This window comes from Canis lupus, chromosome 6, assembly GCF_048164855.1.
Source record: "Canis lupus baileyi chromosome 6, mCanLup2.hap1, whole genome shotgun sequence".
Taxonomy (NCBI): Eukaryota; Metazoa; Chordata; class Mammalia; order Carnivora; family Canidae; genus Canis; species Canis lupus.
Genome location: NC_132843.1, coordinates 54,024,134 through 54,038,046, shown reverse-complemented (window position 1 = coordinate 54,038,046; position 13,913 = coordinate 54,024,134). Strand labels below are relative to the sequence as shown.

At 39.4% G+C, this 13,913-nt stretch overlaps 1 protein-coding gene across 18 annotated transcripts in view; it reads right to left on the bottom strand.

Moving 5' to 3' along the window:
* The window catches only part of PRRC2C (proline rich coiled-coil 2C), a 101,916-nt gene that overhangs the window by 73,377 nt on the left and 14,626 nt on the right, over positions 1-13,913 (bottom strand). The window contains exon 1 of one of the 18 annotated variants that reach the window (XM_072830571.1): positions 4,904-4,980. The exons of the other annotated variants lie outside the window; for them this stretch is intronic. The gene's annotated coding sequence lies outside the window, so the exon portion shown is untranslated. Of the gene's footprint in view, positions 1-4,903; positions 4,981-13,913 lie in introns of those variants that run through there. 18 annotated transcript variants of the gene reach the window in all.

Genomic DNA, 13,913 nt, shown 5'->3' with positions numbered 1-13,913 from the left:
GCATATTTATTAGATGACAAAATTAAGATTCAAGGAGATCTCCAGCTGCAAAAAAGTAACTGATATAGCAAGAAAAAGTCAACTACTTGTTCTTTCATCCTCATCTGATGGCAATTTAGCACCTCAAACCTCTCTTAATATCACAACTATTCATGCAACACTCTTAGTGGACCCTCACAGGCCTACATCAGAGAGAAAGCAACAGTGTAAGACACTCCTGAAACTTAGGGGCAAACCTACAGGCCTACCTGTATCTACATCCATCTTTCTTAACGGTTTCCCTTTCTCCAGCTATTGTTACAAGGTTCTCAATCATTATCTATAAACTTACTAAAAATACAAATTCTCAGGCTCCAACCCAGATCTATCAAATCGAACTCTGAGCATGGGGTGTAGCACTATTTTTAACAAGTCCTCAGATGATGCTGAGACATAGATAAGGATAGGTTAAGCTAAAAGCAGACATAATCTAAGCAAAGGTTCATCATCCTTGAGGCACACTGGAATCACGTGGGATTTAAAATGCACCAGCAGGGCAGTCCGGATGGCCCAGCAGTCTAGCGCCGCCTTCAGCCCAGGGCATGATCCTGGAGACCCCAGATCCAGTACCACATCAGTCTCCCTGCATGGAGCCTGCTTCTCCCCCTCTGCCTGTGTCTCTGCCTCTCTCTCTCTCTCTCTCTCTGTCTCTCGTGAATGGATAAATAAAATCTTTAAAAAAAATAAAAAATAAAATAAAATGCACCAGCATCTGAGGTTTCGAGGTGGGGCTGGGGCAATCCTTAGGCTAAAAACTGCTCAGGTGATTCTAATATATAAGCAATCTTCAAAACTGCAGCAGTAAAACGGATCTCTTTTCTCCCATTCCATCGAAGGCCAATCCTGGCTTTTCCGTAGGGAATCTCATCATTCCTATGGCTTCAACAACCAACTGATCATCCCATATTTCTATGCCCAGCCCAAAATTCTGTGTTTCTTAAGAATATATCCTGCTTGGGATCCCTGGGTGGCGCAGCGGTTTGGCGCCTGCCTTTGGCCCAGGGCGTGATCCTGGAGACCCGGGATCGAATCCCATGTCGGGCTCCCGGTGCATGGAGCCTGCTTCTCCCTCTGCCTATGTCTCTGCCCCTCTCCCTCTCTCTCTCTCTCTGTGACTATCATAAATAAATAAAAACTTAAAAAAAAAAAGAATATATCCTGCTGCCTATTTACATTTCTTCTTTGTTTTGCATAGCTCTAACTTTACTTAGAACACAGGAATCTATTTCATATTAAGGGTTTCAGAAACAAGCCTACCAAAACATCTGCACAGCATGAGAGGAAAATGGTAGTTTAAAAACTATCAACGGACAAAGTATCTCAACATTTGACAAAATGTGGTTATATAAGAATTCAACAAATTGAAGAAAACGAACTTGAAGGAATAAAATTAATCCTATAAACAAATAGAGAAATACTACCAATAAGCAAATGTATTAAGTATATTCAGTTTCATAAGCAAACAAAACTAAAATTACAAGACACGTTAGCTTGTTTATATGCTTACACAAGGAAAACAATGTAACATTACATCATTTAACCAGACTGACAATATATAATTCGATTCTAGTCATCAAAGAACATTAGAGGAGAGCCCTGGTGGCGCAGTGGTTTAGCGCCGCCTGCAACCCGGGGTGTGATCCTGGAGACCCGGGATCGAGTCCCACATCGGGCTTCCTGCATGGAGCCTGCTTCTCCCTCTGCCTGTGTCTCTGCCTCTCTCTCGCTCTCTCTGAATGAATAAATAAATAAATCTTTTAAGAAAAAAAAAAAAAAAAGAAGAACATTAGAGCTTGGATAGAATCATAAAATAAACCTTAAATAAATACATAAACCTAATTTTTCTACTTAAAAGAAAAACAAACTTTCCTATAAATTATAAGGAATTCTCTAAAGAAAGAAAGAAAGAAAGAGTGGAACTGACCCTAAAAGCCACACAACAGACTATAAGGTCAAAGTAAGTTTTTGCAAATATATTGTAAAACTCAAGTCTGAATAGTTCTTTTTAAGGTTCAACATTCTGTGAAGTTTTTCCTCCCACTATTAACAAAATACTCTAAAATATGCCCTTCAGGGGGCACCTGGCTGGTTCAGTTTGTAGAGTATGTGACACTTGATCTTGGGGTCATGAGTTTGAGCCCCACTGGGTGTAGAAATTACTTAAAAACAAGTAAATAAAATATGCCCTTCAGTATGTACTCTTTTCTCAAATGAGGTAAACAAAGTACATACCAGGTGTACTCTGTAGTGAGAAAGATGAACAATCAGGCTACTAGAGTTAAATTTATGCTTTCATATGCTTATAAGCTGCTCTTATTTTTATGTTTTACAGTACCTACTACACCAAAAAATTAAAAAATAAAATAAAATACACTTGATTGTAATATAAATGAACCAAATGATAATTCCATCAAAAGCTAAGAACTACCACTTAATGTGCTTAACCTAATTGTTATAAAATATGCATTTTTAAGAAACAAAATTTGGGGATCCCTGGGTGGCGCAGCGGTTTGGCGCCTGCCTTTGGCCCAGGGCGCGATCCTGGAGACCCGGGATTGAATCCCACGTCGGGCTCCCGGTGCATGGAGCCTGCTTCTCCCTCTGCCTGTGTCTCTGCCTCTCAGTCTCTCTCTCTGTGTGTGTGTGTGACTATCGTTAAAAAAAAAAAAAAAAAAAAAAGCCAAAGTTTAATTTAGTCTTCTTGTTTTTTGGTGTTTTTCTTCTGAAAGGCTTAAGAGATACCGTGAAAGTCCCAATTAGGTTGAAAATTCATTCAACATATACTTTAGAGAAAAGCTAGTGACTTGTTCAAAAATTAAAATTACTTTTAGGACAAAGTATCAAGAGAATCCAACCAATCTAGCCTAAGCGCCATCAAGACTTAGCTTCACTTTGTATAATGTAACTAAAAATATTTTAAAGTGTAATTCCTGTTTGCGTGCTTAAAATGTATCAAAGAATCATGGCTACATGAGTTTTCTAAGCAATAATAATCATGCCTAGCAGGCTCACACTTTCATCCAAAATGAAAACAACTCAAAATTTGGATAAAGGGGTGCCTGGATGGGTCGTCAGTTGAGCATCCAAACTCCTGGTTTTGGCTCTCATGGGTTGTGCGCCTGAGCCCCGTCTGAGCCCTTATGGGACTCTGTACTCAGTGGGGTAGTCTGATTTTCTCCCTCTGCCCTTTCCCTCCTCCAGTACTCTCTCTAAAATAAATAAAATCTTTAAAAAAAATTCTTTTAAAGAATCAAACTGTTGCCCAGTAACTGAGTCTCAAATAAAAAGAATATTTATAAAAAGGGAAAAAATATCCAGCACCCAAGAAACTAAAATCTACTCTTTAGCATCCAAATAAAAATCATGCAAAAAAAAAAAAAAAAAAAAACGCAGCCAAAGAGACAGGAAAATATGAATCATTTTCAAGAGAAGAATAAATCAACTGAAACCAACCTGGGTAACCCAGCAGACAAACCTTAAATCAGTTTTTTTTTTTTTTATTACAACTGCATTCTATGTACTCAAGAAGACGACTAAATACAAACAGAGACATGAAAGATACTTAAAAATCTAAATTAGAGGATCCCTGGATGGCTCAGCGGTTTAACGCCTGCCTTTGGCCCAGGGTGTGATCTGGAGACCCAGGATGGAGTCCCACATCGGGCTCCCTGCATGGAGCCTGCTTCTCTCTCTGCCTGTGTCTCTGCCTCTGTGTGTGTCTCTCATGAATAAACAAATAAAATCTTTTTTAAAAAATCTAAATTAATAAAAATGAAAAACACAGTGGATGGGATTAGCAGCATTTTGGACACTTTGATTAAAAAAAAAAAAGAACCTGAAGTCATCAGAAGACAATGAGGAAAAAAAATATTAAAAAAAAATTAAAAAAGAGTATTACTAGGCCTTGAGAGGGTTTCTAGCAGCCTAATCTTAGTGTAACAGAGGTTGACTGAGTAGGGGAAAGACAGAAAAAAAATAATGGCCAAATTCTACAAATTTGATGAAAACTATAAATCCAGATCCAAAAGACTCAGCAAATCAATGAAGAAAACCATACCACATCATACACAAATTGTTCAAAAATAACAAAGACAGGAGCCTGGCGAGCTTAGTCGGTAAAGTATGCGACTCTTGATCTTGGGATTCTGAGTTTGAGCCCCACACTGGGTGTAGAGATTACTTAAAACCAACTAACAATAAGGAGAATATTTTAAAAGCAACAAGAGAAACAAACAAATATAACAGCAGTAGCGCCCTTGTGGGAAATCATGCAACTAAGAAAATGTGGCTGCATGCTTAATGTACTGAATGGGAAAAAAAATGGTAACTTAGATTCTATATTCAATAAAAATATCTTTCAAAACTGAAGAAGACCAGAAAGGGGGTGAGGGGGCTTTCTCAGACATGGAAAACCTGAGAGAATTCATCAATAGCAGGACCTACACTACAAGTAGTATTAAAGTCCTTCAAACAGGAAAAAAAAAAAAAAAAAAAAAAGACCAGAACAAAATCTAAATTGACAGAAAAAATGAACCACATCAGATATGGAACTAAGTGGGTAATAGATGAGATTTGTAAAATATTGAATGCTCACCACCACCCTGCCTCATTCTCCCAAAGGTCAGGAGCAAGACAAGGACATCAACTCTTTCTGCTTAACACTGTGCTAAGTTTTAACCAGTGCAGTAAGAAGAAACAAAAGGAATTCAGAATGGAAAAGATGAAATAAAAATTCTTTGTTTTGCTGACCTGATCATATTTGTAGAAAATCTGATGGAGTTTAGAAAAAGCTATTAGAACTAAAAAGAGTTCAGCAAGGTTGCAAAGAAGATCAATATATAAAAATCAATTGTATCAGGGGTACCTAGCTGGCACAGTAGGTAGAGCATGTGACTCTTGATTTCGGAGTTGTGTCTTCAAACCTCACTTTGCACAGATTACTTAAAAAAACAATAAAATAAATAAAAACAATTGTATCACTGCATAGTAGCAATAAACAACCAGAAACTAAAACTAAAGCACAACTTATAACAGCAATTAAAAATAGGAAATCCGGGATCCCTGGGTGGCGCAGCCATTTGGCGCCTGCCTTTGGCCCAGGGCGCGATCCTGGAGACCCGGGATCGAATCCCACATCAGGCTCCCAGTGCATGGAGCCTGATTCTCCCTCTGCCTATGTCTTTGCCTCTCTCTCTGTGTGACTATCATAAATTAATTAATTAATTAATTAATTAATTAATTTTAAAAATAGGAAATCCTTAGGGATACATCTGACAAAAAATGTGCAAGATTTGTATACTGAAAATCACAAAACATTAAAGACAACCTATATATATGATGCTATGTCCTGTGTATGTGTCAAAACACCCGATATGTAAGATGTGATTCCTTGCCAAATTGATCTATAGAGTCAAAGCAATCCTAAACAAAATTACAGAAGCAATTTTGAGGGGAGAGGGTGCTAGAATGTCAAGCTGGTCTAAAATTCATTAAAAAATAGGACCAAGGGGATCCCTGGGTGGCTCAGCGGTTTAGCACCTGCCTTTGGCCCAGGGCGTGATCCTGGAGTCCCGGGATCGAGTCCCACGTCGGGCTCCTGGGATGGAGCCTACTTCTCTCTCCTGTGTCTCTGCCTCTCTCTCTCTCTCTCTATCATTAAATAAATAAATAAATAAATCTTTAAAAAATAGGACCAATAAATAAAAGAATTTTTAATTTTTTTAAAGATTTTATTTATTTATTCATGAGTGACACAGAGAGAGGCAGAGGCACAGGCAGAAGGAGAAGCAGAACCTTACAGGGAACCCAATGTGGGACTGGATCCCAGGACTCCAGGATCACACCCTGAGCCAAAGGCAGACAGGCTCAACCACTGACCCACCCAGGAGTCTTAATAAAATAACTTTAAAAAGCTGGAAGATGAATAGCACCTAATTTCATGATTTTTTAAATAGCCATGAACATAGTGTGGTACTGGCCTAAAAAAAAAAAGACAAATCAGGGGCACCTGGGTGGCTCAGTAGGCTAAGTGTCTGCCTTCGGTTCAAGTCATAAAGAGGTAGTCTAGGAATCAACCCCCACATCAGGCTCCCTGCTCAGTGGGGAGTCTGCTTCTCTCTCTGCCCCTCAGTGGGCTCATGCTCATTCTCATTCTCAAATAAATAAATAAAATCTTTAAAAAAAGACTGATCAATGAAACAGAATACAGATATATAAATATACACAGGCAACTGGTATTTACAAATGCACAGGAAACTCAGTGAGTAAGGGATAGTCTTCTTAACAAATGGTGAAGCAATTAGATATACAGGACATAAAAAAATGAATTCTGATCCATACCTCCTACCACATACAAAACAACTCAAAATGGACAACAGCAAAGGGTAGAAACTTGAAATTAGAAGACATGTATGTTCTGGAAATCTAATGCACAGCATTATTATACTCAAAATACTGTATTATACATATCGAAATTGGTAAGAGACAGGACCTTAAACGTTCTCACTACACAAAAAAATTAACGGGTTGTGATGGCAAAGTGCTAATGTTACAGCAGTCATTGTGCAACATATAAATGAATGAAATCAACATGTACACCTCAAACTTACACAATATTGTATGTTAATATCTCAATTTTTTGTAAAAGGAGCACAGACAAAATGAAAAGACCTAAAATTATAAAAAGAGAAAGCAAGGGAGAAAATCCTTGCAACCTTGGGTAAAATAAAGAATTCTTTGACAGCACACTAGATCTGCTCTCAGGGGTCCTACTTTCTAGTATTTCAGATGGTGACATATGCTGCGAATGAAACTAAACAGGACAATATGAGAAAGTAAGAAAGTAATTATTTTAGATTAGCTGATCATTAAAGGCCTCTCTGAGGGAAAGGCTTCTGATTTGGATCTAAGGGGGAAGGAATCAGCTTCAAGGCTCAAGAAAAAGCAAATGCAAGGCCCCAAGGTCCTGACATGCTTATCATGTCATATATTTAAAAAAAAAAAAAAAAAAAAAACTAGTGAAATAGAAGCTAGGAAAGGGAGAGTTGATTGAGAAGGCCTATCAGAATTTTAAATTTTATCTTGAAAGCAATGCAATTCTTAGTATTCATTCTGAGCAGAGACGTAACTTTGGTTTTCAAAAATATCCTGGTTACAATGTGGAGAATGGATTGTAGGAGGCCAAAGGTAGAACGTGGAAACATCAAACTACAAAAACTACACAACTATAAAAACCTAGGCACAAGATGATGTAGTTGTGGCTGAAAAATGGAAACTAAATAGAGGCCAGGAAAGAGGAAACAAGGACAATCTTGGTCTTGAGCTTAAAAAGCTGGACACATTGGGTGGCTCAGTTGAGCGGCTGCCTTCTGCTCAGGGCGTGATCCCGGAGTTCGGGGAGCCTGCTTCTCCCTCTCCCTTCTGTGTCTCTCATGAATAAATAAATTTTTTAAAAAAGAAAAGCTGGACATGAAATGAGGTGAGGAAGACTAGCTTTACAGAAGATGGGGGAGGAGAGGTAGGGAGAAGGGGAGGCAAGAGTTCTCAGCCATATTTAGTTTGAGATCTTTATACAAACAAGCAGGGATCTGTACAGAAAGATACTCAAGACATAGTTAAATAAATAATATATGTTAAATATTTAAAAAAAATACAAATTACATGCCAAGTATAAAAGTCTACCAAACCATATCACAAATTATCAGCAGTAGTGACACTCCTGATAATAAGGAACTTTGACTTTCTTCATTATATGTCCTGCAGTATCTTAATATAAACAGTAAAAGTACTTTGCTTTTTGTAACAGAAAACAAGAAAAAACTGCAAATGTTTTTAATAGCAATGACTTGAAATGAAAAAAATAGTTTCAAGACCAGAAAATGAAAAAAAATGCATAGGATTTATTAAAAAGAATTTAAAAGTCTATCCTCACTGATGTAACAGATCTAAAATATGCAAGAATATTAACAAAGACTATAGGTAAACAAAAAGCAGTTGAATGTGGGCTCATCTGACTTCTTTTATCTGCCTTGTGGTTATGCAACAAAAATGGGAGAAAGCAATGAAAACATGCACATAACTACTGTGTGTTAAGTGAACGTTCACTGCGCATAACACAACAGTCATTAAGGCTCCTTACACCACAATAGGTACTTGAAAGTATGGTGACACCTCTTCCTTTTGAGCACTGGCATTAGAACCTAACTCACATCCGTAGTAAAGTTTCCAAGGGATAACATATCTTGTGTGTGCTTGTCTTTAGATACTAAAACCTTAAATAATGAAACCAATGTCCTCTTAAAGCCTGATGGAGGATTTAATATAATCTCTGAAATACAATTTAGCAAAGCAATCCTCTACAGGTTACACAGAAACAGCAAGCCAGGGATGCCTGGGTGGCTCAGCAATTGAGAGCCTGCGTTCGGTTCAGGGCATGATTGGAGTCCCAGGATTGAGTCCCACATCAGGCTCCCTGGATGGAGCCTACTTCTCTCTCTGCCTGTGTCTCTGCCTCTCATGAATAAATAAATAAAATCTTAAAAAAAAAAAAAAAAAGAAGAAGAAGAAACAGCAAGTCTGAAATTTCCTCCTTACTGCTACAATGACAAATATTCATTCAACAAGATACAACAAATGTGTTAAGAACTAATAAACTGCTAAACTCTGCCTTAGATGTTAAGATACATCATGGAAAGATAGATGATGTCCCTGCCTTCATGGAAGTTTTAACAAAAGGTATTAAAAATATGAGAATGAAAAAACTCAGCTGGATAAAGAGATAGCAAAGAAGAAAAAGAGACTGGATACTGTGGTAAAGGTCCAAAAGATCTCTTTGGAAAGGTGACTTGAGGATAGAAAAAAATGATCAGTGGTTCTCAACATAGGCTTCAAACCGATCCAGGAAGGTTTTCAAAGATACTACAGTCCCCATGCCAGACCAATTAAATCAGAATTTTCTCAGGCATGGTCTGGCAATAGGATTCTTTGCAAACCTCCTCAGGTGTCTCTTAAATATAGGCATACATCATTTTATTGTGCTTTGTAGATACTGTGTTTTTGTTTTTTTGTTTTGTAGAAACAGAAGGTTTGTGGCAACCCTGCATCCAATAAGCAAGTCTGTCAGCACTGTTTTTCCTACAGCATTTGCTTACTTCATGTCTGTACCATATTTTGGTAGTTCTCATATTTTGAACTTTTTCATTATTATTATATTTGTTACATAATCTATGATCAGTGATCGTTTTTTAATTTTTTTTTTATTTATTTATGATAGTCACAGAGAGAGAGAGAGAGAGAGGCAGAGACACAGGCAGAGGGAGAAGCAGGCCCCATGCACCGGGAGCCCGACGTGGGATTCGATCCCCGGTCTCCAGGATCGCACCCTGGGCCAAAGGCAGGCGCCAAACCGCTGCGCCACCCAGGGATCCCTGATCAGCGATCTTTGATGTTACTATCGTCATTATTTTGGGACACCACAAACTAGACAGTGAACTTAACTGATAAATGTTGTGTGTGTACTGACTGCCCACCAACAAGCTGTTCCTCGAAACACAATACTGAAATTAGACCAATTAATAACCCTACAATGGTCAGTAAGTGTTCAAGTCAAAGGAAGTCTCATGTCTCTCACTTTAAATCAAAAGCTAGAAATGATTAAGTTCAGTAAGAAAGGGATAGCCTAAAAACTAGGCCTCTTGCAGCAAAGTTAGACAAGTCATAAATTCGACAGAAAAATTCTTAAAGAAAATTAAAAGTGCTACTCCAGTGAACATAGGAACGAAAGTGAAACACCTTTACTACAGATACTGAAAAAGTATGAGTGATCTGGATTAAACAGACACATTCCCTTAGGCCAAAGCCCAATTCAGTGTGAGGACCTAACTCACTTAAATTCTATGAAGGCTGGGATGCTGAGTGGGTCAGTGGTTGAGCATCTGCCTTCTGCTCAGGGCATGATTCTGAAGTTCCATGATCGAGTCCCTTATCGGGCTCCTTGCATGGAGCCTGCTTCTCCCTCTGTCTGCCTATGTCTCTATCTCTCTCTGTCTCTCATGAATAAATAAATAAAATCTTAAAAAAAATTCTATGAAGGCTGAGAGAGGTGAGGAAGCTAAAGAAAAATTTGAAGCTGGCAGAGGTTGGTTAATGAGGTTAAACGAGAGAAGCCAACTTTATAACATATATGTAAAAGGTGAAGCAAGTGCTGATGTAGAGGCTCCAACAAAATAATCCAGAAGACCTAGCTAAAACAATTAATTTTCCACATAGATGAAACAGCCCTCTACTGGAAGAATATGCATCATAGCTACAAAGAAGTCAATGCCTGGCTTCAAAGCTCCAAAGGGCTGACTCATTTGTTAAGGGTTGATATACCTGATAACTTTGAATTAAAGACAATGCTCATTTACCATTCTGAAAACTAGCGCCCTTAAGCATTATGCTAAATGTACTCTGCCTATATTTCAGAAATGAAAGAAAGCCTGGATGTCAGCCCATCTGTTTACAACATATTTACTGATTTTTTTCTTTTAAGATTTTTAAGTAATCTCTACACTCAATGTGGGGCTCAAACTCACAACCCCAAGGTTAAGAGTCTCATATTCCACCAACTGAGCCAGCCAGGTGTCCCTATTTACTGAATATTTTCAGCCCGCTGCTGAGACCAACTGCTCAGGAAAAAGATTCCTTTCAAAACATTACTGCTCCAAGAGTTCTACAACAAGATGTTGTTTTCACTCCTGCTGGCACAACATCCACTCTGCAGCCCATGGATCAAGGAATCCCTTCAACTTTCATGTTTTACTACCTAAGAAATACATTTCATAAGGCTATAGCAGCCATAGATTCCTCTGATGGATCTAAGCAAAGTAAACTGAAAACGTTTTGGAAAAGATTCACTACTCTAGATGCCATCAAGAGGTCACACAAAACACCAACACTAACAAGAGTTTGGAAGACACTGATTCCAACCCTCATGGACTGAGGGGTTCAAGACTTCAGTGGAGGAAGCAACTGCAGATGTGGTGGAAAGAGCAAGAGAGCTAGCATGAGAAGTGGAGCCTGAAGATGGGACTGAATTGCCACAATCTTAGGATCAAACCTGAATGGATGAGGAATTGCTTCTTATGGATGAACAAAGAAAAGTGTTTAAGATGGAATCTACACCTAGTGAAGATGCTGTGAAAACTGCTGAATGGGTGTTATACACCACTGATGAATTACTAACTTTACATCTGAAACTAATAATGTATTATATGTTGGCTAATTGAATTTAAATTAAAAAACTGTTGAAATGAAAAGGATTTAGAATATTACATAGTTGGTAAAGCAGTGGCAGGGTTTAAGACTAATTTTGAAAAAAGTTCTACAGGTAAAATACTATCAAACACCACCACAATCTACAAAGAAATTGCTCATGAAAGAACAGTCAAGTGATGCAGCAAACTTCACTGTCATCTTATTTCAAGAAACTGCAGGGATCCCTGGGTGGCGCAGCGGTTTAGCGCCTGCCTTTGGCCCAGGGCGCAATCCTGGAGATCCGGGATCGAATCCCACGTCGGGCTCCCGGTGCATGGAGCCTGCTTCTCCCTCTGCCTGTGTCTCTGCCTCTCTCTCTCTCTCTCTCTCTCTGTGACTATCATAAATAAATTAAAAAAAAAAAAGAAAAAGAAAAAGAAACTGCAATAGGCACCCAACCTTCAGCAATCATTGCCTGATCAGTCAGTAGCCATCAACGTGGAGGTCTGATCCTGCACCAGCAAAAAGATTACAACTCTGAAAGCTAGGATGATGGTTAGTATTTTTAGCAATAAAGTAACTTTTAATTAAGAAATATACATTGTGGGGGGCACCCGGGTGGCTCAGTGGCTGAATGTCTGCCTTTGACTCAGGTCATAATCCTGGGGTCCTGGGATCAAGCCCTGCATTGGGCTCCCTGTGGGGAGCCTGCTTCTCCCTCTGCCTATGTTTCTGCCTCTGTGTCTCTCATAAATAAAATATTTTTGAAAGATTAAAAAATTACACACACACACATTGTTGGAGTGCTTGGGTGGTGCAGTCAGTTAAGCATCTGACTCTTGGTTTCAGCTTGGATCATGCTCTCAAAGAGTTCTGGGATCAAGCCCCATGTTTGGCTCCATGCTCAGTCTGTTTGAGATTCTCTTTCCCTCCCCATCTGCCACTTCAGCTTGGGCTGTCTCGCTGTCTCTCTGTCTCTCTCTCTCTCTCTCAAATAAATGAAACCTTAAAAAAAAATTTTTTTTTAAATATAATGCTAGATACCACCTTACACCAGTCAGAATGACTAAAATTAACCAGCCAGGAAATGACAGACGTTGGCAAGGATGTGGAAAAAGGAGAACCTTCATATACTGTTGGTGGGAATGCAAGCTGGTGCAGCCACTCTGGAAAACATTATGGAGGCTCCTCAAAAAAGTTGAAAATAGGATTCCTGGGTGGCGCAGCGGTTTGGCACCTGCCATTGGCCCAGGGCTCGATCCTGGAGACCCGGGATCGAATCCCACATCGGGCTCCCGGTGCATGGAGCCTGCTTCTCCCTCTGCCTCTCTCTCTCTCTCTCTCTCTCTCTGTGACCATCATAAATAAATAAATTAAAAAAAGTTGAAAATAGACCTATTGTATGACACAGCAATTGCACTACTGGATATTTACCCCCAAAATACAAATGTAATGATCCAAAAGGGCACTTGCACCCCAATATTTATAGCAGCAATGTCCACAATAGCCAAACTATGGAAAGAGCCAAGATATCCACTGACAGATGAATGGATAATGATGTGGTATATATACACAATGGACTACTAAACAGCCATGAAAAAAGAAATCTTGCCATCTGCATCGACATGGATGGAACTAGAGAATATTGTGCTAAGTGAAATATAAGTCAGAGAATGACAGTTATATGATCTCAATCACAAGTAGAATTTAAGAAACGAAACAGGATCAGGGTAAGAGAGGATAAAATAAAACAAGACAAAATCAGACAAGGAAGGGTACCTGTGTGGCTCAGTGGCTGAGCATGTGCCTGTGGCTCAGATCATGATCCCAGGGTTCTGGGATCGAGTCCCGCATCGGGTTCCCCATGGCGAACTAGCTTCTTCCTCTGCCTATGTCTCTGCCTCTCTCATGAATAAATAAAATCTTTTTTAAAAATAGAGAGGGAAATAAACCATAAGACTCTTATAATCACTGGAGAAACAAACTGAGGGTTGCTTGGGGGGGCGGGGGCAGGGAAAAAAATGTCTGCATTTCTGTTCTTAAAAAATAATAGGCCCGGTGGCTCAGCGGTTTAAGCGCCGCCTTCAGTCCAGGGCGTGATCCTGCAGACCCGGGATCAAGTCCCACATCAGGCTCTCTGCATAGAGCCTGCTTCTCCTTCTGCCTGTGTCTCTGCCTCTGTGTGTGTGTGTGTCTCTCATGAATAAATAAATAAAATATTTTTAAAAATAAATAAATAAATAATAAAAACAATGTTATTGTACCTTTACTACACTACAACATAGCAAAAATATAATTTTCATACGCACTGGGAAACCAAAAAAATTTGATTCCCTTTACTGCAATATTTGCTTTATTATACCGTTCTGGAACTGAACCCTCAATATCCCCAAGGTATGCAACTATAGCCACAGTTGAGAACCACTGCAGAGAGGGCGGAAGGGGTGGGGGCAATGACCCAATTTTGATCTGAGATAAGAAGTTTGGTGTAGGGTAGCCTGGGTGGCTCAGCAGTTTAGCGCCGGTTTAGCGCCCCCATCAGCCCAGGGCGTGATCCTGGAGACCGGGAGACCCACGAGTCCCACGTCGGGCTCCCTGCATGGAGCCTGCTTCTCCCTCTGCCAGTTTCTCTGCCTTCC